This window comes from Neopelma chrysocephalum, unplaced genomic scaffold (assembly GCF_003984885.1).
Source record: "Neopelma chrysocephalum unplaced genomic scaffold, ASM398488v2 Primary Assembly neopelma1_60, whole genome shotgun sequence".
In the NCBI taxonomy this organism is placed as follows: Eukaryota; Metazoa; Chordata; class Aves; order Passeriformes; family Pipridae; genus Neopelma; species Neopelma chrysocephalum.
Genome location: NW_020897715.1, coordinates 13,497,462 through 13,521,930, shown reverse-complemented (window position 1 = coordinate 13,521,930; position 24,469 = coordinate 13,497,462). Strand labels below are relative to the sequence as shown.

Genomic DNA, 24,469 nt, shown 5'->3' with positions numbered 1-24,469 from the left:
TTGAATCTTGTTTCCCTTTTTCAAATGAGCACAGTCATTCTTTCTTGACTCTCAGGAAGGGTGGTGAGTAGAAATTCACATGCAAGGTTCCCAGGTAGGATGTTGCTAGTGGAGGTCTTGTAAATCCATAGTTAAAATTTCTGGGAAGAAATCACAGATGGAAAAGCACTCTGAGCTCTCACTTAACTGCTCCCTCTCCTTACAGGGCTCTTTCTTAAATGCTGTTACTGCCTGTATACATCCCAAGCAGTCAGATTTCTCTTAATAGCCTTAATTGATCTGCTGGAGTATAGGAGATCACACATCAAGCTGAGCATTGTGCCTCAGTCCTAAACCAATTTACTATTTCTCTTACTTTCTAATTCTTCTTCTTCTTTCCAAGGAAAACCCAATGTAAGTGCAAAGCTTGACTGTAAAGCAGTCAAACGATGAGAGGAGGATGTTCTTCCAGAGTGTAGTAGAGGCAGCATCTTCATAAGACAAACCCCAAAGACATATCAGAAAGCTCGTAGGGGCTGAATCTAGTTTGAACCCCACATGCAAACAACCTTCCTTTCCAAGAGGGTTTAGTTCGTTCTGTGGGGTGTTACTGTTTCCCAGTGCAATATTTTTGCATTTGAACTAACATAGGTGCAAGTTCTTTTGTTTCTTCCTGGAAGGGCTGAGATTTAATTCAAAGAAAGATCTCCTTTTACAACCAGGGATTAAAGCACTCCATTGAGGTCTGCTCCACTAAAGTAGCACTTTAATCAGTAAAACATGAGTATAGAGGCTCTTTAACTACATAAATCACAGTCCCTTGGTGTTAAGGGCTTGCTTCACACATGGGGATGTAGGGAGATGCAGCAGTACAGCATCTCCTGACTTCTGTATGTGTATGAATGGGGAGGGGAAGCCACTTGTAGAATTTTTGAAGGTTTAGTGAATACGAAACTGGGTTAAAGGCATGCCACGATCCTTTTAGTTCTGCCGAGACAGCCATCAGGTGCAAGGGTTCTATCTTCCTGTCTTGGACCAAGCAGTTCACTAGATTGCAGGCAAAGAAGCTTAGTAAACACAGGCTGAAAACACTTTTTTCAAGAAGATTTGAAGCCTGAGGTCTTGATCTTCCAGCCATTAGATTGTATCCATATGGGTGACAGGAAGAATATTGTAAAGGAGTGTGTTTCCAAACTGAAGCGAGTTTACAGTTCTCCACTAAAGCATGATGTCTTTTGGATGTCCGTCCTGCCCAAAAATGTTGAGCTGTTTGTAATCTATATCCTTTTGTAAAGATGGAAATTGTTCTCTCAGTGATAATTACTCCATAAAAGAACTAGATAGGATGTAGCTGAGAGAAAATATTTCTTCTCATGCTTATGGCAACACAGTTCATTTTGGTATCTATGATCAAACAATTCAGTGACAAAGCTATTCAGCAAAATGACGTCCTTTCACTGAGATATTTTGCATGGACTGTGCAACATCTCCAAACCCAGTATGTGTCGGCACTCAGACAAGCAATTCTCAGCTTCCTCCCAGACAACCGTGCTGCCTTTAGACAGCTTTGGGGAAGCATGGAAAAAATCCTTTCTATTCAAAGTTCTGAAGTGTTGACCGGCAGGAGGTTCACTGCTGATAGACTCCCTTGGCAGTGAAAGACATCATAAATTACCCCAAATGACCTGCATTTCAGAAACATTATTTACAGTATTAAAAAAGAAAAGGCAGATCAGGACAATAAGATCGCAGGAAGTCCTCAGGGAAACTTTTAGAAATACTGCTGCCAAACCCCCTCAGAGTTGCCAGTGTGACCTGTTGTTGCTGGGAAGCCTTGTTCTGGCCACTCTTTGTACCCAGAACATGCTCTGGCATCGCTCTTTACAGAGACAAACAGAGAAGGATGGGGGGGCACAGCGGGCTTGGGAACACTCGCTGTTTACATGGAAACAGTGGTGTTAGGATCAGGAAGTATAGGGCCACCATACGGCTGCTTTCCCAATAGCTTTCTCTGACAATAAGAGCCTCTGTCCTGCCATTGCCCCCTCATTACAGCATCTTGGGTGTGCTAGCAGAATGCTTTTTGAGCTACTGAATTGCAGTCACAGTGTCAATATACTGTTGGTGTAGGGGGCACGGTAGGTTTTTGTGACAGGGCCAGTATATCCCCATTTTGTTGGAGTCTTTCCAGCTGTGCTGAGGTAGTTCTCTTCAAGGGAACCACTGCTCCATTCACCTGTGCCATGTGCTGATGTAAAGAAGACACAGAGACCTTGCTTCTGGAGTTACCTTGTCTTCACTTATCCCTTAAACACCCTTTTGTTCCTGTTACCTATGTTTTTCCCACCACTCCCTGGTCTGCTCCTGGGGCTCAGATGGAAGGAGACCATGAGGTCTTTGGGACGTCACTTCTGTGGTGTGCCTGTCTGCAGCAGAACACAAGGTGGGCATCGGGAATGGTTCAGGACTATAGATCAGCCACAACACAAGTGAAGTCAACAAGCTATGGCAGCAATTGTAAGGGCTTATTGCTTTCCCCTTTATTTCCATGTGGGATGGTAAATATAAGCTGCCACTGACAGGACTTTCATTTTGATTTAACCAAATGAAAATGAATACTTTTTAATGGAGGATTTTCTTGATTGAGTTAACAACCTCCTCCTAGTTCACTGCTCTCAGCACCAAACTGTCACCCATTCGTCCCTTCACATCTGTCCCACCCCCATCCTCAGTGTGACTCATGTTATCAGATGTCTGTTGCAAGGGCCTGGTTTGCAGTCAGTCAATGTCCCAGCGGGCTGAGCATCTGAGCTCCTCCCATGTCAGGGTTTAAAACTGCCATTTCCATCTCCCAAAACTTATCATCAGTGCGAGGCACCAAGAGGTGCAAGTTACTTCAGAAAACTGCATTCATGGTGATTTATCCATGTTTACACAGAGATCCTTGGGCAGCACTAGCAAAAAAATACAAATCTCCTGGCTTCCACTGTATGGATTCATTTTTCTGCCTATACCATCTGGCTTTTTGTGTCAAACACATATATAGTGAGTGTGACAGTGACAAGAGGACAATGATTTCCTCATTAAGGGGCGGAAAGCAGAAAGGAGGCAGAATCCAGCAAGCCTGTGAATTTTCAGAGCCATCAGGTCCATTTGGGATGGAGGAACAGTGTGTTTGAGTTTGTCAGAGCAGGGCTGTCACAGGGATCAGAGGCTGTCCTTGGTGGCCTGTCACCAGTGAGTGATTATTGCTTTCTCTCACCTGTGTCCCAAACTTCATCTCTCACGGCCGATGCTTTCCCCTCTCTATATTCCCTTCACACGCCAGCACTCAGCCAGCAAGCAGAGAGGCAGAGAGTGAGCGCGAGAGCTGGCAGGGAGTCAATATATTTCAGTGTTTTATTACTACAGAGCTGAAGTAGCATTTAGTTGGTTAGGCTCCGCACAGAGTGAGCAGTCTAAGTGACTCAGATATCGGGGCCAACAATTAAAGGCACAACAAAAAATCCATGGATTAATTAGCAGGTCAATGGTGGTTGAGTAGTTATTGCTAAATTACAAGGTTTGCATGTAGGAGACAGGATTGATCACTGGTGTCTGCCGGTTCCTCTGGCTGCGTGTTAGAGATGTGGGTCAGTGGGGGTAGGTTCCCATTGATTGCATGAAAGTGAAGGGGGTCAAGAAAAGTGGGGGAGGGGACTGTTCAAGGTTTATCACCCCCCTTGCACAAGGATGCACATTGTGCCTGTTTAACAGAGGTTCAAAATTAATTGATACCATCTGGCAGGCAGCTCTCTTCCTGCTGCAGCTCTGTGAGGCTGTAGGGATGGGAGAGGGGGGTGAGCCCAGGGAGGAGGATGAATGATATGGTGAGCATCCATAGAGGTGTCCCCTCTCAGCATCAAGGGAAAAGGGTGTGTCTGGAGTGAAAGGGTATCATGACCAATGACAAGGTTTTGAAAAATGCTGAAAGGGCATTGAGATATGCACAACCCTCTACCCTGTAATGAAATACTGGAACATTTTGTAGAAAAAGGTGTATATATACACACATACCACCATTTACACATTGGAATACAAAGGACTTGGAGACAGAGAAATGCAAGCTGCTCTTTTCCAGCAAGGAGCATCTTGGGAAACAACCTCTTCCTTTTTCAGGGTGTAGGAGGTTTTGGGGAAGAGGCATGAAGAGTCTCTTTCGTGGTGCAGGGCTGAAGGGAAAATACTATTTGCCCACTACTGCTATAATTAGTCTCTCTGCAGTGATGACAGCTGGATCAGAAAGAAAAAAATTACCTCTGAGGTCTCCCACATAAATGCAAAGCAGGCAGTGATGGGGGGAAGGAAGAGAAAAGGAGAGGGATGCGGCCTGATGAATACAGTACTGGGGGACTCCTCGCTCCCTGTGTTGAAAGCTCACCAGATTGCACTAATGTGCATAATAATCAAGCTGTCAGAGCCCTCGCTCCAGCTCTGCTCGGAGGCAGGCAGTGCCGAGAACATTTTATCTCGTTTCCGAATGACTTTTTATGCCCAGTAAAATGCTGTTTTCATATCAATTAATAATTCAGCTAATAACACAATTAAGGAATCTGCCTTTTGCTGGGAGCCATTTGGAGGGGACGGCAGAGGAGGGGCAGACACGGCAGTAGTGAGGCTTCAGGCTGATGCTACACTGTGCTTGTGGGTCGTTGCTCCTCTGCGGAGATACCCAGTAATTAAATGTGTACGTCGGTGAAGCCAAGAGTTACAGGTCTGTGTCTCTGCATGTGACAAAGGCACTATGTATCTGCTGGCAAATCACTTAATCACTCTTTGAGCTTAAGTTTTCCTCAGAAAAGTAAGGCTTGTGCTACTTTCACCATGTTCTGCGAAGGGAATGAATATATTGCTAAATGTTACGGTGCTGCTGTCACACAGACCTGGTCTTACTTATGCAACAATATGTGCCGTGCCAGGGCTTTGCAGAAACAAAACACCAAGGCTTGGTGGGTCATCTGGGATTTACTATCTCCTGCATACCAGGCAGAAATCTTGGTGCATTCAGAGCCAGCTATTTTTATCCCGATTATGAGAGTCCGAGGATGAGGCCTACACATCCTCATATATTGATTGAGAGTATGATTATGATTAATTTGAAAGTGATACAATTATACAGGTGCAAATCTCACTATGAGCAAAGTAATCTCTTTGCAAATATGCCATGAATGTATATTAATCTATTTCTTCTTTTCCCTATAGTGTGCAAGCCTCGCTGCATCTCCTCTAGGGAATTCTGTAATAGCAGCTATATTCCATTACAGTTCAAATAATGCAGCCCATGGTGGTAGATGAAGCTTGTGTGGGACATTTAAGTGCCTGTGTGACAGTGTGCTATCCTGGACTGGTAGAACTAAGCAGGAGAAAATGTGATGCAGTTTCCAAACATGAAAATGCTGATTTGACTTTGTTTCTGAAGGGAAGCTCTTACTTTCTCAGGACCTGACCCTTGGTGTAGTCACTTTTCCCCCTTCTCTGGAAATTTTAGTTGCCTCTCAAAGGCAGTGAACTCTTGAGAATAAATAAGTAATCTTTATTTAGTTATTTATTCCTTGCAAAGATTGGATCCTGATTGACTGATTGCTGGTCCTGGCTACAGATCTATAAATCAATGTTCAAGAAAGTGGCACATCCTTGCCTTGCTCTGAATGAACATGGAACTGCTCAAAAAGAAAGGCTTAATACTGCTTCAGACCTACATAGCTTCCTCTCATCTTATTTAAGAGCCCTCTGTTACATCCTCCCTCTGGCTTGTTCAGGTGATAGCTCTTCGCAAAACACATCTTTGTTTTATGTCCTTGTTGCATTCCATGCAAAAGTGCTTTGTCTTCATGAAAATCTTGAAATGCAGGGATGGCACTAACTTGAAGACCATCTGTTCTCTCCTTCCACCTCATGTCAGAGCCTACTTTACCTAAACCAAGACTACCAAGACCTTTCATTGCAACCATAGTTCAGATAGTACATGACAGAACCATAAGGCAGAGTGACTCAATCCATCCTTCCCTTAACAAGGACATCCTTTCCTGCTGCAGTTTCTTTTGGTAGACTTCAAGACTTGTGCCCTGCTGTTCACAGTCAGAATAATTTGTGCCCTTACGTGTGGTTAATGTTGTTGTGGAGCTTCTTTCTCGCTTCTCTATCTCTTTTTTTTTTTTTTAATAGAACAAGATGTTGATGAAAACACCTGCTCAGTTTTGCTTTTCTTAATGAATAATCTGTATAAAATTAAATGGCACCACAGACCAATTACAGCAGGGGAGAGATACAGTGGCTGTGTGCTAAGAGAGCTATCATAGATCACTCCTGCTCCTTAATATGTCAGGAATCTCCTAACAAGGTGCAAGGATGTGGGAATCACTCGGGAAATAAAGATAAGCAGCATCTGTATGGTTCAGGGACATCCACTAACCATATTTTCTCTGTCTGTCTTTTTGTCTTCTAGGTAAGTGAAGCTTTGGTTTTCCTATGCAGAAAGAACCGGTTGACTGGGGCATGATGAACTGAGAAGGTGATGTGTTCCTTGGCTCAAAGGCCACAGAGAGGGATGTCCAATCTCAAGTGTTCATGGCTCTCTTGTATGTTTGTAAGTCTTTGCTAGAAAAACTTTTTGGAAAAACGTATGTCTCATGACTGTGTGATCCAGTGATTGGGATGGTTAACTTACATTTCTTTATACCTTGTCAGTAAGTCATTACCTGTGTTGGGATGCTTACAACATACACGTGCATGTCGTTGTCCTGGCCTGGACTAATGGAATGTAATCTGCAGTCAAAAGCATATATAATCATTTTTTGTCACTCTCTTTTGCCCTCTCCCCCAGACTGATTTATAATGAGGTCATTGAGCATTACCCATGCATTCTCTCTTTAGCAGGGGTGCCAGAAGGTTGTTCTGGTCTTGGAACTTGTGCAATTTCTGACTTATGGTGACTGTAGTGCCCCTGTACAGCTGCAGTGCAAGTTGCAAGCTCTAGGAAGTGTCTTTATATCTGCCAAGCTGATTCCCACTTCAGACACCATGTTCTTGTGGTACAGGACCTGAACCTGACAAAGTACTTTTGAAAGTACATTTTTATCACTCTTATTTCCACTTGACACTGAAATCCTGATGGCCACATTTGAAATCAAGATTTATGTTTGTGTGGACTTAGCATACAGCAAACTTTAGTTCATTCTTTCACTTTTTTTTTTTGAGTACTTTATAGTTGCATCTATACCTTGCTATGTACTGAGCCCATAGCAGATGGTAGCTCGTTAGCCCTGTGAGGCCATCCATCTATGAGAAGGTCACTCTAAACAAACCTACGTCCTGAGGACCTCACTGCCATTGTCCAAGCTTGCTTGGCCCCGGCAGATGAACCTTAGGATTAAAGGGTGGGCTCAGTTCAGCGCAGGCTGTGTCTCACCTAAAAAATCCATTGCGCAGGCTGGAAAGGTAAAAGACCTTTCCCCAAATCTTCGTTCGCGAAGACTGGCCATTACTGAGCCCATACAGCTCTCCAGAGAATATCTTTGGGTTTGTGCATTTGGCTTCCAGGATCATACAAATACTGTGTGATTCAGGGAGGCTCCTCCTCTTTTGAAACCCACAGACATTATGTGGTAGACCACATAATGCTGGTCTGGGAGACCAGCAAATAACACGTTTGGAAATCCAAGTATGAGTGAACCACAGACTTTTGTATATAGGTGTAAGTTCTAGTCAAACACAAACAGCAAATAGACTTCATATATTAGTTTAATTCTTTCAGCTTTTCACAGAAGGAGACAGTATTGAATAACTGATGTTAATATACATCATTTCTACAGGGCATGTACGTGCCTCTGCTTATAATTGCAGTGTTGTGCTTCTGGTTATTTAGAGAAACTTTTCAGATTAACTGCACTATTTTAGTGGGTTTTGCTAATGAAATAAGAACTGCTATTGGTTCTGGATATGTCCAAAACAGGAAGCTTATGATAATGTGGCATTTCCCAAGCATGGTCATCATTACTGAGCATTCCTGTGGGGTATTCTTGCTGTCCCTGCAGAGAAATTCTCTTGGATGACTGTAGTTCTGTTCCAAAACAAGAAAATGAATGAGGAAAAATTTCTCTGTGAAGGCCAGCTGGAATAATAGGGTTTGAGAAGCTATGTGGGGACTGAGTGAGTTTGAGATACAGACTTGAACCACTCAACTAAGAGAGTAAAGAACACAAGAGAAAAACAAAAAGGATTCATATTTTGTACTGCCCTGATGTTTTCCATCTTGAGTCCGCCAGTTTTGCAGCTTTAATATGGCTTTTAATATGTTTTTTTACTGCAAAGATGGTTCTTTAAATGTTGTATTATCTGGACCAGATATTACCTGAGACACAGATTGTGAGGCTTGTGCCTATTCCATATGTCCTAGAGTCCACACGGGTGGAGGAAGCTGTCTTTCTGTAACACCTGTGTTACTGGCCTGTGAGTGTCAAGTTTTCGAACTTGCCTCTGTATCAAGAATTTCCGCATGGCCACGTTATCTGAAGCAGTCTTCTGTAGGGCTCTTTGTGGTTTTGGCTAGTCCTTTTTGGATTGAGTTTGCTGCAAAGATTGTTATTGCTGGTATAAAGCTTACATTTCCCTCTGATGAGCTTCAGGATGTACATCACATGAACAAATGTGAAAAATGAAAAGCAGATAGTGTAGTATATTAGCTGAGCTCAATAGGGTTTTCAGCGCAGAAGCTGACAGACCAAAACGTAGCATCCGCACCTCCCTGACACTTTTAATGTATTCAGATCCCTGTTGCACATTGCAGCCATGACAGATGATTCCAGGGCAGAGACACCCTGTGCAGTGACATCGTCAAAAAGCTGTGTAATTAGTTCAGAAGCTATGGAACCAGAGAGAATCATCTTCTGTCTGTGCTCAGATGAAGAGTTCAGTGAAGAAATGCTTTTGCATTTGTTGCAGCCAAGTCCTATTGCATAACCAATGCCTCAACATCACAGCTGGGCATAGAAATTTCTGCTTTTCCTCTGGCCTAAAGGAAAAAAAGAAAACTCATATTTGTTCCACAGCCGTAAAAGCCACCACGGGGTTTGACAGACTCTTGACACATGGGCCCTGGGAACCCAGATCTTCCCTCTGCATCTGTTTCCTCAGTCCACTGTGCATTTTGTCAGTAACAAGAGCAGCTTCGATCCTGTGTTTGCTACCCTCCCAGCAGTACTAGCATGCCTGTCTGCAGGTCTGTACTGCTGAGCACATCCAAAACCTCTCTGTAGGAAATTCCCCTTCATGCTCTCTTTTGCTTTGTTACTCTTCAGCCAGATCAGTTCTCTTATCTGATTGATAGCATAGTCACAAAGATCTGCTGTCAGAGCCTAGATGTAATACATGTAAGGACAATAATAAGTGAAGGGGGAGAAAGGCTGTGATAGGATTGGGAACATCTTAGGTCAGAGACAATTTATTTCCTGGTTATTTTTTTCATATCCTTTATTTTTTCCTTCATAGCTCCTGCTGTCCTTTGATATAATAGTATCCTTAGTCCAAAAAGGCTCAAACGTCTCAAGGTTTTAAAAACCATAAATAGATGTGGGATTCCTTTTATTTAGTATCCAGTTCTCCAAAATCTTGGCGATTAGGAATTTATCTGAAAGGCTTAAGCGAGTTTCTTAGTCACATGACCCAAAGAGCTGGCACTTTTAAGAAAACCATAAAGCTGTGGTGAAATTAAATAAATCAGTAGAGCTGCCATTTGTTCAAAAAGCATCCTTTTATGGACACTGGGGAGTAAGGAAGAAGTCTTTGTCCAAACAGGAATACAAAAGAAATTGTCATATCATTTATGGCAGCCTCCTTATCGTTATCATTAGAGTTAATGCCATCATCATTTTCCCCAGTGAAAGCAGGGCCTCTGGGGCCTCTCTGCTTCCTGACAGTAGAGACACACATGTGCATATTAATATGCAGCTTTGCTTATGCTAATGGCAGCTATTTGTAACATTAATATTTTCTTCCACCATAAAAAAGTAACAACAATAATAATAATGCTTTGTCTTGAGGATTTGAGCCCTAATGTGCTTTTCAGGAATGGAAGGGAAAGACAAAAGCCTCTGACCTAATTTTTTGTATCCTTGAGGGGAAGGCCAAATTTGCAGATGGCGTAGGTGCTGGAATGCTTGCCCTCCTCATAAGCGATGAAAAGGTCAGCGGGGAAACTGCTCTACCTCATGCATAAGGCGAGCAGCAACATCATTCACTGTGATTGCTCCAAATTCCTGCTGGAAGGCCCTGTTTGGACTGAATCAGCAGATAGTCTGTGCTGCTCATGGTCAGCCCTCTACCTGGGCTGCACTGCTGAGCAGCACACTAGTGCTTGCTCTGGGAGATGGAAAGACAGGGGGAGCAACCACTTGTGTCTGGGTACCTCTCTGTTGAATTTTGAGTGCTCCCTGGATGGCTTCAAGGCCAGTTTCTCTGACCTCACAGTTAACAAGCTTAGAAGTATGCCTCTGGGTATACCTTCTGCACCTGGATGTCTGTGTGTGGTGTGGCATTACGCATGGATCTAGGAGCAGGTGGCTTGCTTTTGCTCTGAATAAAAGATGAATAGCATAGAGGTCTTGTTCTACAAAATAAACCACCATTGTTGGTTCTGTTCTGATACTGTCCCATGCAGAAAGAAAATTTCAGCTCCAAGTCCTTTTCGGTATTAGTTACCACAATCACTGTAGGCAATAGTTATAGCAGCCACCCAGTGTCATTCTTCTACGTGAAGTGCTGTGCAAATGCAGATCAGGAAGGCTGGGGTTTTCTGTAAGGGCCTCCAGTTTTCTGAGTTCCTCAAACTTTTGGATTTGCATTGCTGAGAGTACCTGTTTTATTTCCAAGCTCCAGTGTCTTCTGTGGTCTTTGCCCATGCATCCAAGTGATGCAAACATCAGGTATAGAAAGCAGAGGGGAAAACAAACAAACAAAAAGTAACAGAAACCTTGTCAGGTTTGCTTCTAGGCTCCGAGATGCCAGCAAACTCTTTGGTGCCATTGGGGGCAGTGGGGAAATGCCTGCCCATTCTGCAGGACAGGTGCCAGATAGCATGTCATTAACATTTGGTTGTTTGATGCAAGGAAATAAACAGGGAAAAAAAGTTTAAAAATTTTGCAGGATGGGGAAGACAGACCCTTTCAAAATGTCTGTAATTAGTTACTCTGGGAGCATATGATGATATTTAATAGGCCCCTCAGTGGTAATTTTAGTAGCCTTTCCTAATGCCTGAAAAATACTGAACATGGCATGCTTAATGTTACTTTAATTAAAAACTCTTTAAAGAAAATGTCAGTGATGTTCCAGTAGCCTGAGATTTATTTGTGAGTAAGGGAGAAACTGTTGCTTGTCAGAAGAAACACAAAGAGATGCAATTTTTCTCTGTGGAACTGTATGACTTGGATGAGGACTTGACTTTTCTTATGTCTTGTTTATTTTGAAGTGTCTGAAGCTTCTTCTTCTTGTACCGCAATGGTTTATTTCTGCATTAAGTGCTTACTGTGGTATTTACTATTTTACTTTTTGACCTGAGGGGAGAGAGGGAGGAAGAGATCATACCATCTGTTGAATCCATATATTACAACATTTGGTGAGAGGAGAAGAAAACTACAAGGACAAAAAAATGTCTCAAGATTACTTCCCTTTCAAAGCTGGTATTCAGAGATGTCCCTTCTCAGTATCAGTTGTTTGGCTGCCCCAAGACATGAGACTGATTTACAAATTGCCATGTACCTCAGAAATGACCAGCACTGTCCTCTCCAGTGCACATGCCACAGGAACAGTTTCCAGATACCTGCCCTTGTTAATACATGCATCTGTGTTCAAGATACTTGGGTCAAGCCAAACATTACAATTTCATGCTTTTTAATAAAACTCTCCCAGGGGTTAATAGTATTCTTTTTTAAAAAAGAAAGCTGACATTCTCTTGAAGCCTCATGGGAGCTGAACCTTTAAGCAGGTGTCACCAAATGCATGACTTATGTCTAAGTCATGTAGTGAATTGTACTTAAAGCTTAACATAAACTAAAAATTACTCTCTTTTTAAATGCCCTGGTGCAAATAATGCTAAGTTTAAAAATGCCTGTAACTATTCTATTCTGATGTTTGTAGTCCTCCTGGATGACAGCCTCTACACCATGAAAACCTGTGAGTGAACCTTACAGGAGGTTGAAGATGGGTTGGACTGTCTAAATTCCTAGCACATTCATTTGGAAACTATAACACTGAGCCCATTGGAGCTTTATTGTTCTTAAGAAGGAAGCAAGTTGACCTCTGCAGTGAAGTCAGACCTCCAAAAGTAAACACAAACTATCACTGGAGAAGAATTAATGGAGGTGTTGGATAGTCTTTTAGGAGCAGTTAGTTGAAGGGGTCATTGGCGACACAGGAAGCAAATGTTTCATAGGATACTTTTGCAAAAGAAGGTGGCTTCAGGTTTCCTTTAAAGAGATGGTCCTGCAGTAAATTCTGCTGTTTAGCATCCCTTTTGTAAATTTACTATTGCTGCATTGACTCTAGCAGAGTTGATCCAGTTTTAAACTTTATGATGTAATAAGTAGAGTCTTCTCCTGAGGTTCTCAATTGGATACTTCCCCTTCAGAGAAAGATCAGTTATGGTTGTAGTAGAAACATGATGAGAAAGGCTCAAGTGTTGTTTAAATAGCCTCTGAGGTGTATTGGTCTTAATGAAAGGAAAATGTGTCCTCTTGTGGCAAGGAAGATGGGGCTGAGTCTGCTATACGAGGGAGGCTTTATGGCCAGATTTGGTTAGCAAAATCTCTTGTTCTTGCTGCACAGCTCTGTCTTGCATAGATGGAGATGTTAGGTCCATTTGTGTGTTCTCTGTGCCTGCACTGGCAGGATTTCCTAAATACCTGTGAAGATGCACAAGGTATTTGTCAAGCGCAGTGACATAAAAGAGATGTTGTGGAAAATTATAGCACTGGCAGTTCAGCTCTAAGGAAGGCAGTAAGTCTTTATGAATTCTCCGGTACCTGTGAGTAACACACAGTGGATTTGTTCTCTAGGCTAGTGGGTGCCTTCAGGATATAAAGAAAAATGGTACTACAGGGAATATCTGGGTTCACTGGGAAAAAACACCGTTGGCTGTTCAGAACTACTTACTCAAAACTCACTGGCAATACAGTATGTTTGTGACTCGTGCCAAAAGGTGGTGCAGGGAGAAATAGGTGTAAAATGCATGTGGGAAGGGGCAGTACAGTTGCAAAGGCACCAGTAGCAAAGAGAAAGTGCAAGGTTAGGGGTGAGGTTATTCCCGTGTGTGAATTCACCCTTGTGAATGCTCCTTCTGTTTATCAGCCAGCAAGGGATATCCTCGTATTTGCTCCCTAAGATTTGTGGGGTCTGAGCTGGATGAAGCACCTGCCCTTATTTGCAGTCTAGGCTCTTGCATAATAATGATGTAATCATCACAGTCATAAAGGCAAAGTCTTTCATAGCAACTGAAAGGGTTTGTTGCATGTGATACATTCGTAGGTGTACATGAGCTCAAGTCATATCCTTTCTCAAGGAGCCCAAGAGAAGTTTCATCCTAGGTAACTTCTCCCTGTTGATTTCTCCTTGGCTTGGCACAGCAAGCATATGGTACAAAGATTTTATTGTGCATCAGAGACAGCTAGGATAAGTGATCTGCCCAGTATAGATCTCTTGGTTGAAAAGAATGCAGGGTTTAGCTTTCTGTCCCTCCACCATACACATCAGCTCTGAAAGAGTCTGTTGCCCCCTCGTGACATGAACTCCCAGACTAGAGCTCATTTGACTCTAAGGTTAATTTTCTTTAGCCACTGGCAGGCTGATTTAAGTGCCAGCTCATTATGATGGCATTCTAATTAAAGCCCCATGATAGCCTTTGACCCTGCAAAATGACTTGGGAGAGAAGAAGCAAATAGGGTGATAAGCTTAGATACCAGCACACAGGAGGAAATATATCCTGCTTGACGTTTGTGGGTGTCAACTTCGGTGTTATCAGATTGTCCTCTGGGAAGGACTGGTTGTTAATGTTTATCTCCCTGAGACAAATTCAACGGCACTGATTTCTCTTGCTTCAAAGGGAGTTGCACCTTCTTCTTGCCAGGAATGGATTTAGTCCTCTGCCTTCATTTTCAAGGTGTATTTTGTGTATTTTCAGAAAAGTAGATCACATCTCTTACTGTGTAGAAGATCAAGTCTTTACTGGGATGTGTGACGTTTTTTCAGGCCTATCTAGGCACAAGAGCTGATTGTTGTTTTTTTTTCTTCTCAGAGTATACAAATGGAAAATTAAAAACAGACTCAGGTAAAATAGGTATTTCTAATATACATGTGGATCTGCATCAAAGATCCTAGAATGCATTTTTTCTTCTTTTATTCCCATGTGACATAGCCTTTGAAAAAAAAGGTCTATGACTGGAAGCCTGGAGGACTGACATATGAAATCTCATGGTTTTCTGTTGATCAGGGAGGCAAGTTTGTCCTCCATGGAACAAGTGGGGAAACAAGACTGAGAACAGAGGTTTATGCAACACAGTATAGCAAGTCAGTGGCAGAGTGTACTAGAACTTAACTATCTGCAGTTGTGCTTGAGTTGACCCAAAGCTCATTGAAATAATTTAAGCTTTGTTAAGAGTCAGATCTTTAGATATCTGATATTTTTGTTTGCAGGCAAAGTTGTTATTCTCAGAAAATACTGGTTAATTGAAACAGAAATCTTGCGTGGAGTTGTCCCTATTTCAACAAGGTTTTGCCAGGAAAAGTTTCACATTTCTAGGTTTAAGTGCCTAGCCAAGCCAGAGAGGTCACACAGGAGGAGCCTGGAACCTGTGAGCCAAGTTACTCAGCTGGGACTGGTGGCACGGAGAAGGAGCCCTATGGCGAAGTCATCCTTCTGAATCAAAGAGAGCAGAGGCTGGAAAAGAGGAGGCTAATGTTCCAGAGGAGCAACTCTAATTGAGGGTGATGTCTTGCTTTTGTGTTTAAAGAAGAATCGGGAACAGGGAAGGCCGTTATCCCAATGTGGTCTTGGTTCAGTCTGGGTGTGGAATAGGAATGCTTTCTTAGCAAGTAATGCAGGATAGAAGACTAGTTTTCTGACTAGTCCTGAGGATCAACATGAAGATTGTTCAGATCTTGTGTGCAAGAAGCTACACAGGGCAGGACTGATTTTCAGAGGAAACAGTGGAGAAGCTAACTTCTTGTAATAATGAGGTACTTCAGTAGTGTTCCCAGCCAGCATGTCATCTTATAATTATTGGCTTTTGTGTGTGTATAGTATTCTGTCTGTCTTCCCCTCCTCTATATGCATGCAGGCATGCACTCATTCCTATCTCCATCATCTTTAACTAAATTAGAGTAAAATACTTCATTACAGAGACTTTCAGCCATGAGTGTGGGCCCCAGGGAGTTTATTTTCATACAAATGCATTATGCACAAGGTTGATCTGATCACAGACAATTTGAACTATCTCTGCACCCCCAGGAAAATTCTTTTCATAAATGTAAATGATGTGACACTCCAAAGAACAGAAAACAAGACAGAAGGAGAGGAGAAAAGAAAGAAAGAGTCTTTGTGCTGATGGATAGGAGATTATGGGCAGCTACAGAGGTGCTGGGTCTTGAGTGCAGGACGTGAAGCTGTCAGGGCTCTTTCACCTGCCCTCTTTGTAACTTTCCTATCGAACAGCAAGCTGTTGCAAGGTGCTGGAGGAGCAAGAGTGATGCATTAAGTATGTTTGAGATTACAACTGTTTCCATGGCAACAAGAAAATGCCCTCCATGGCTTTTGTTTGTGTTTTGAGCAAGGAGGCATGAAGTGAAGGTTTGTAAACGGAAGGCAGTGGGGAGAGATGCAAGCAGGGGGCTTTGTGACACCCCAACCATGATACTGACCCACTTCAGGCACACGTGGCTTCTTCTGGTGTGTGGGGCTTTCTTCAGCCTTGCTTCAGTGGTCAGTTGCAACTTGGCTTTTGGACTTCTTCTGGGATGTGAGAGATACCAAGAGAGCAAAACCATGTGCTTTTCCAGTTTCTTCATTACTGAGCTGTTCAAATATTGATACCCATACGACTGGGTGTCCTCATGTGAGGAGATGCAGGAGTGAGCTCAGCATGCTTCTCTATGGGATTCCTCCGCCATGTGCCATCATAGGGAGCCCACTCCCGATCCTGCAGGGATCTCTCTGGTACAAGTAGTAAGTATGGAGGGCAAGTAAATCCCCCCTTTCACAAATTATTAATCCTCCACACACAGAAATTCACTGGGCAGAAAGATGCAATGTAACTGACACCACTTTGGCTTCCCTTCTCCAGCACTAGAGAGAGCCATCTATTATTAAAAACTGTATTAGTCGTGGTAAGATTGTACCACTCCCTCTCACTGTAGCTGCTGAGCATTATCTAATTGGTTTTTATTACTACCCCATCCCTGGGAGCATGTGGAGCTCAAATACACATTTGCTAAGACATTTGCGTTTGCTCATCCTTGTTGGGGATGCTTTTAGACCGTTTAAGGTTTTGTCAGGAGGATTAAAAAAAGAGGGCAAGAGAGAAGGAAACTAAGAGAGACAGTTCTCAGGCTGGAAAGGATGTGGTTGGAGACAGCAAGAGGAAGGACCAAGGGGTCTCAGTTTGGCTGGTCTCTCCAGCAGCTGTCCTGCTGGACAACTGGCCTCTTTGATCCCTCCAGCAGACAGCAACTCCAGTTTTCTTTTTCCCAAAAAGAGCCACGCTCTCTAGGCTCCTCAGTCACTTGAGGTGTTCACTAGCTAGTCCAGCTTTGTGGTGCTTGCACACGGAGCAGTCCATAACGTGTGCCATTCTCCCTAGGCAGTATCTTAGGGATTAAGAGCCCTGTCCTGTTTCACCCATGTCTCCAGCAGTGGGGGTCTCTCTGGCTTCCCCATTGTCCTTTGCTCTGCTGCTACCAGCATTTGCACAGCTCCATCTGGATGGGCAAAGCTTGCAGGCAGAGATGCACTGGCTCTGTGACTAATGTATTTGGGTAACAGGATGCCACACAAATTCAAAGGTGTTTCAGTACTGGGAGCTGCCATGAGGCAGTTGGTGAGATTTCCAAGTCCTCCCAAGCAGCCTAGGTGTCTCTGTTTTTTAAATGAGTGGATGTTAAGGAACTCAGCCTGGTGAGGCATTTCTAGGAAAGAAAAAAAAAATAAAATCTTTCTGACCCGTAAATCTCCTAAGTAGTTTTACACATTTTGCACTTGGAGTCCTTAACAATTGACAAAAATAAGACTTCTTGTGCAGTGTGATATAACTGCCTTTTGCATATGAGCTGCTTAAGCAGGAAAGCATAGAAGTTGGATTCACATGCTTCGCATAGCCATTAAACAAGCCGTAACACCACTTGCTCGTTTCAGGCAGGGACATTCTGGTTTTTGTGGTCACTGATCAAGTGAAATTGTTTGTTATGGATGGGTTGGTATATTCATTCATTGATATCACAGGCATTCCTGCTGCAGATGAAGCAGAGGTGGCTTAGCCAGGGCATCCAGTTGTTAAGCAGGGCAGCTTACCTCCATGTTTTGATAGTTTTACACTGTCTGGGAACAGGCACTCACATGCTAGTGAGAGCAAATGCATGTATTTTCAGGGATTAACCCCCAGCGAGGCACTCTGGGGCTCCTCACACATGCAGTGTAAAGGCTCTGTCCTGCCTGCTGTGTGCGGGCTGGCAGGGCATGCTTGCACTGGGAACTCCGGCAGGTTTCTCTGCCCCCTCCTGCAGTCTCCTGCTGAGTGTACTGGGTAAACAGGTTTCCCCCTTTCCTCTCCGAAGGAATTGTTTCAGCCTGCTTCGCTTTGCCTGTCAGTATTTCACTTAAGCACACAGAGGATGTTACTCTTCCTGTGGTGCCTGTTGTGCTAATGGGATACATTTAGAGCCAACTCCACTGTAATTTCATTTTCCTTAGGGATAGAGGGGGAAAGTACTTTCTCCTCGGAGCTAAGTCCCTGCTGCTCACTTTGTGTCTCTCTTGCAGAGTATGCAGCTTGCTTGTTTCTCTCCCAGATACTGAAAAATGCCAGGAGGTGGGAGAGCCCTGGAGAAATCCTTGTGGATGCACTGCTGCTCTGCACCACCCAACATAGGCTAAGCCCCATCTTCTCTCCCTGCAGCAGCCTCAGTCAGGGCCTCTCCCTGGTGCCCATTGTTTGTTCTGTGATAGTGGACCATGCAGCCTACAGTGGGCTGCACCTTCCACTAGAAATCACCCAGTGCAGAAGCTTGTGTTATAATTCTCTAATGAGAGCATGTTGCCCAGCATGTCACACCAAAGTGGTGCCATTTGGCTTGGATTTTGTAGGTTCTGGCATTTACTGTATCAAATCATTTGGGAGCTTCCTGCACCATCAAGTGGCCCCTTCCCCACATAAAGCTCTTGCAGTTGCAGTGGCTGAGAGGGAGGGTAGCTCTCAGGGCATAAAAGACAGGGAGCTGCTAGCAGGGCTTTTCCCCAAGGGTCTCATAGTTCTGTAATTCAGTTCCCCCTCAGTCTGAAAATCCTGTGTCAGCCTTCAGGGTTTACAGAGAAACTTGTCTGCTTACTGGGACATGCAGGGCTGGCTGAGATGGATGGGCAGCCAGGGGAGGGAGTGTTGTTTTTCTGTCTGAACAGTTGATGCTTTTCTGTTGTGTGGGTTGGGATATGTTGCTGGATTTGATTTTGGCTTGCTGTATTGTTGTTTATTGAATAGCTTGGAGGGTTGTATGTAACATTGAAATGATTGGGCCTGCAAGGGGTGCTTTTTTTTTCTTTTACATTTAAAAAGAAATCAAAATAGATGAGACATTTTTCTCATAATCAAAGATCACACCTAAATCAAATGCTTTAGACCTCACTCTTCTCCTACTCCCCCACTTCTCACCCCTCTCCCCCTCCTACTCACATACAAAGTTCGACTGTTTGGGAATGCAGCTGAGAATTTTCTACTGTCTGCTAAGCATGAACTAAACCTCTTTTCCTGTCTCTTTTGAAAAAAACAACCTATGAGGTGAAACATATCCATGACTCTTGTGGCTCTCCTGTAGCTGGCACTCCTCTGTAAGTACAGTGTAGGTTATTTTTGAATTACCCTAAACAGACAGTTCCCCCTCTCAGAGGTCAAGGTCAGGGCAATGATCACCACGACCCTCTGTTGGCACTTCTCCACTGGGAGTGAAATTAGCCTGCACTCCTCTCCTGCTCCTACTCCCTACAGCCTGTTATTAAACAAGGACAAGTGGGTAGCTTGTCTATGTCTGTGTGTGAGAGCGCGACTCTGTCACCTGATGCATACAGATGGCTTATTAACCAATTAATTCATAGGACTAAATTGGTTAAATCAAACTAAATGACACCCAATTGCTGTACAAGGGTAGAAATGGATTGGAATAAGTGTTTCTTAAATGCCAGCCTCGTTGAGCAAAGGAATGAGTAGTAGAGGGAGGAGGGGAGCTTATGGAGGAGTGGGGATGACAGCAGACACTGTCAGGCAGCATGAGCAGAGCCATCCAGGGCGTCACGTCCTAGGGAAGGAACTGGCTCATGTACTCATGGCAGTTTGTGCTGCCAAGAAGTCAGATCACTCTTTTTCCTAATGCTGCTTTAGGGCTGGGAATGCCTCTGGAAAGGGAGCCCCAGCCCCAGCCTCACTCTGTGTCCTGGGCATAAGGAGGCATCTTCTCAGGTCCCAGACTTTGGTTAAAGCACAAGTCATTAACTGAGCTATTATTATTTGATTAGAGCATGAACTGTTATTGTTAATTTGCCTCAGGGGTGAGGGTTGGATTTTTCAGAAGTGCAGTCTACCTCTTTCTCTGCCTGAAGTCCATAGAAGCAGTTATGTTCATCATCCTGGAAACTGTGGTTCTTTGTCCTTTCTGTAACCAGGCCCTCAGGACTAGCCAGAACAACTATACACAGCTGTAAAGCTGCTGTGTGCCTCACCTGCAGCATTATCACCAGTTCCTTTAAGATGCTTCTCTCTATGTTTTCCTTTGGTGGCATTATTTATTTGGGGATGGGGAGGGATTGACCTTAGCTGGTTGCTGCATGACCACCAAGGCACTCTATCACTTGTCCTCAGAAGGACAGGAGAAGATGACTTACCAATTACTATCACAGGCAAAACAGACTAGACTTGGGAAAATTAATTTAATTTATTGCCAATTAATAACAGAGTAGGATAGTGAGAAATTAGAACAAAACTAAAAGCATCTTCCCCCAGCCTTTCCTTCTTCCCAGGCTCAACTTCACTCACAACTCTTCTCCCTCCCCCACGAGCAGCCCAGGAGAACAGGGAATGTGAGTTGCAGACAGTCCATAAAACTCTGCTGCTCCTTCCTACTCACGTTCTTCCCCTGCTGCAGTGTGGGGTCCCTCCCATGGGAGACAGTCCTTCAGGAACTGCTTCAGAGTGAGTCCTTCCCATGGGGCACAGCCCTTCAGGAACGGACTGCTCCAGCATGCATTCCCCATGGGCTGCAGCTTCTGCCAGAAAGCTTGCTCCTGTGTAGGCTCCACTCCATGGCTACAGCTCCTACCAGGAGCCTGCTCCAGCAGGTGTTTTACAAGGGCTGCTGCTTTCTTCAAGGCAGATCAACCTGCTGGATTGAGGGGTCCTCTAGAGGCTGCAGGGGAATCTGCTCCACTGCTTAGACCACCTTCTCCCCTCCCTCTTCCGTGATCATGATGTTTGGAGGGCTTTTTTTCTCACATTTTCTTCTCTCTCATAAGCTGCTGCAAGGTGGTTTTTTGGTCTTAATTATGTTATTGCAGAGGCACCAATATCACTGGTGGGCTTGGCTTTGGACAGTGGCAGGTCCATCTTGGAGCCAGCTAAACCACACTCTGTCCACCATGAGAGCAGCTTCTCCTGTCTTCTCACAGAAGCCACTCTGCAGTCTCCCTTCCCCCTCAACCTTGCTGCATCAACCCAGCAGAGTACGTTATAAGAGACTTTGTTCTTCTGCGTAGGATGGCACCCTTTTTGCTTTTTTCTACACTGGATGCTGACCTTTTGCTCTGTGTTGTGATGTAGAAGATGGACTTGATAGGATTAACTGGATGACTGGGAGTGGGAGGTATTTCTCCTGATCCCAGTTCAATTTAACTACTGTGATATGTAAGAGCCATAACTGATTTGGACTGGCAGAGAGAGCACAAAAGAAAGAATACAAAGGCAAGAGTTGTACATTGGAAACCAGTCCGATAGCGTTTTATGTTGCAGTCTGAATATTTTGCCTGCCTCAAGGCTATATCTCCTACTGCCATATCAAAGCTTAGATTGCATGTTCTGTTCTACCAGAGCTGATAAATCTGAGGGAGATTTCCTGCCTGTTTCCCTTGGCAGGAGCTTCCTCTTCCTAGTCATGAACAAGGGAGTCTGTGGCTCCCCTTAAGGTGTAGTAGGGAGATGGTCCACTGTGGGAATATGGGAGATGCCAAAGTATAAGTCCTTTCATGAGGCAGAGTCATCTAGAAACACTGATGGCAGTTTCCTGCTAGCAGCATCTTTGTTCAGCATGACCCAGGGTGGACTCTTATGTTGATTATCAACCTTATGGTCCCTTGGTCAATGCTGTCTGCCACAGGCAGCACTGGAAAACTGTATCCATGTGCCCAACGGCATGAAGAGCAGGGGCCACTGGCCATGGAGGTGCCAGGACAATGCTTGCTTCTGGAACTGGGACAGGTGCTTCCTCATGGTGGACAGGTCCCTGAGGTTTACTTTGGGCTGGTGCAGTTTGGGGGACAGTTGGACTTGCTGTGTGCAGGGTAGGGGCAGTCTTTGTCTGGTAGAGGACATTCTGTTGCATAAAATGGCATCTCTGACAATGCTTGGAGCAGAAGAAAGGGATGAATCCTTTAATGTGGGGCAGGAGTGGAAGGTGTGTTTTAGTGGTTATCACCAGGATCAGCTGAGAAAAGAATGACAGCATGCTTTACCAAACCCTGCAAAATCATCACACTCATAGCACACTCCACAGTGAGAAACAAAACCTCACAGCCCAGAACACATGCATGCACATGCATGCACACAGAGTGCTTGAACACAGAGGACATGCCAAAAGTATGTGCACAGCTCTGGCACCTCTGCTTGTGCACCATTAACAAATTACACACAGACATAGCCTGAAACATATGCGTCCATGGAGTACAGCCCATTAAAAAATGAAACCTGTGCATATGCAAAACTGCCAAGAACACATTTACCAGCACCCTAATACTAGCTGTGGATAACCACCAAACACATGCCTGACTATTATGTCAGTGTTAAAATTGCTCTTCTTCAGTTGCTGCAGCAAGATAAAGTCTCCAAACCCGTCATACTGCAGCATCTTTTTCAAGGCTGCAGTATATAGAGGGTGTATAAAACATTGAATCATTTAGGGGATTTTAATTTTTTTTTTTTTTGAAAGAAGAATAGGATTTATACTTTGGCCAGTGGCAGAACAAATGTTTTGTGTGCTGAAGCCAGGACCACTGCTCTAGTGCATTTGATATATACATTTTGTGGCCTTTTTACCCCCCTTAGAATCATGTTCCTGGGTAATTTTTTATTCTTAGAGCAGAATGTACTCCAAGACCTGTAAAACAAGCTTTTCCGCCCTTTCATTAACATTTGCCCTAGCAAGATCCCTCACTTTCCGTTAGCCCTAATAGCCCTTGCTGTCCCTGCAAAATCAGACTTAGGGAGGGAATGCTTCCCCTATGTCCAGAGGTGAAGTAATAAGTTGTATGTGGTTCCTGCCCAGTGAGAAATGGACCGAGACCAAATTTAGCCATGCACCCACAGACAAGCTGGACCTCTGAAGTCTTCTGTGTGGGACTGTGTTTTCCTTCCCTTCAGTGCTCTACCCCATGTACCTGTTTTCTGGAGGCTCTAATCATGCACAGTGGTTAACTGGCTAAGTACACTGTTTCACAGCCTGTGTGCTGTGTTGGTCTATTTTAGTTGGCAATAACTTTTTATGGTCTCACAATGCCATTTTAGGGGAGTGGGATGGCATGCAGTCAGGGCAGGTTGTTTCCTCAAGCTCTGCACTGTACCATGGTCAGTCTGTGCATAGATTGCATCCCTTTCCCATGCCTCAGTTTCCTCATCCCTTCTGGACCAATAACAGTGCTGATTCATCTCAGAAGGAGCTAGAAAGGCTTAGTATTAGAAAACACTTTGAGGTCTCTGGTAGATAGATAAGCCACTGATATCCTCCAAACTATTTTTTCCTCCCCACCCCATTTATAATGATCTGGAGTGTCTTGAAGTCTGAAGTAGACACAGGTTGATCTCAGTACATTTTTTGTTTTTTACCTTTTATTAGCACAGCTCTGACAGTTCAGAGTGCTTGCATGGGCATGGAGTACATATTTTTTATTGTTTCTGTGGTCCAGAACAGAACAGCTTTAGACACAAAACAGCAGGCCAGGGTAATAAGAGAAGACAAAAATTTAATTAAGAAGAAAGAAGAAAAAGAAGAACTCTGTTTTATTGCAAAAATGGAAAGGCTGAGGAGTCTTCTTGATGTTTCTCAGTGTAGTTAGGTAGGTCTGTTATTGCCAGTCTGAGAGAAAGCCAAAAAGATTTTTAAGTTCATATAAGCAACACAAAGTTTTTAGGGATTCTGTGAGCTGTATGACAATCGTCTTTGGTCTGCACTGCTTCAATTACATTCAGACATGTAGCTTGGACACCTGTACAACCGCTTTCCCTTAAGCTGTTCTCCACTTGCAGTCGGTAGTACTCACATAATGAAATGAGTATCAAGTTTGGAAATGGCTTTGCCATTAGGTTGGATAGTGTAGATCCTTTTAGAATTCCTTGTCTACAGCTTGAGTGACATCAGGAGGATCAACACGTAAGCGTGAGGGAATGTAGTATGTGAATTTCTGTGGAAGTCTTAACAATCTCCTTTCTTCCCCCATCCCAAGGAAGGGAAAATCTTTTGGGGAAGTAATGTCAGGATTCAGCTCTAGAGGGAAGTATGGTTCCTTCAGCTTCCCTGCCTCTCCCTGGGAAGCTGAGAAGGAGAAGGAAGGAGCTGGAAAACTGGAGGACTAAAAGACTGGTCCTCAGTTGGTACTGGTCCTCAGACAGTCACCTCCTGTTGATCTTTTCTGAATGCTCAGCCCTCCTGCAAGTGAGTCCCCTGAGACAGCAAGGAGCATTGAAAGTGTTTTGTGAGATCAGATCTCTTGTGCCAGAAATGTCCTTTAATTCGTTAATGCTGTGGTGCAAAAAGAGGGAAAAACATCCCTCTTATGGCTTTTCTGCCCTTGTCTTTGAAAGACGTAGCAGGACTCAGGTATATAATCATGTCCAGACAATGCGAGGTACATTCAGAGCAAATGTAGGTCTAAATGGTCCTTCCCTTACTTTGAGAATTAGTTGAGTTGGGGGTATTGTCACTGTTCTATGACCTTTAGCAAACTGTA

The 24,469-nt window shown here is 43.9% G+C and overlaps 1 protein-coding gene and 1 long non-coding RNA gene across 2 annotated transcripts in view; both read left to right on the top strand.

Annotated features, from left to right (window-relative positions):
• LOC113966446 overlaps window positions 1–15,234 on the top strand; it is a 38,448-nt gene extending 23,214 nt beyond the window's left edge. Inside the window, exons 4-6 of the long non-coding RNA XR_003533830.1 lie at window positions 13,534–13,592; window positions 14,300–14,332; window positions 14,698–15,234. This is a non-coding gene — a long non-coding RNA (uncharacterized LOC113966446). The remainder of the gene's footprint in view (window positions 1–13,533; window positions 13,593–14,299; window positions 14,333–14,697) is intronic.
• LSAMP (limbic system associated membrane protein) overlaps window positions 1–24,469 on the top strand; it is a 1,005,382-nt gene that overhangs the window by 129,184 nt on the left and 851,729 nt on the right. The gene's annotated exons all lie outside the window — the stretch shown is intronic.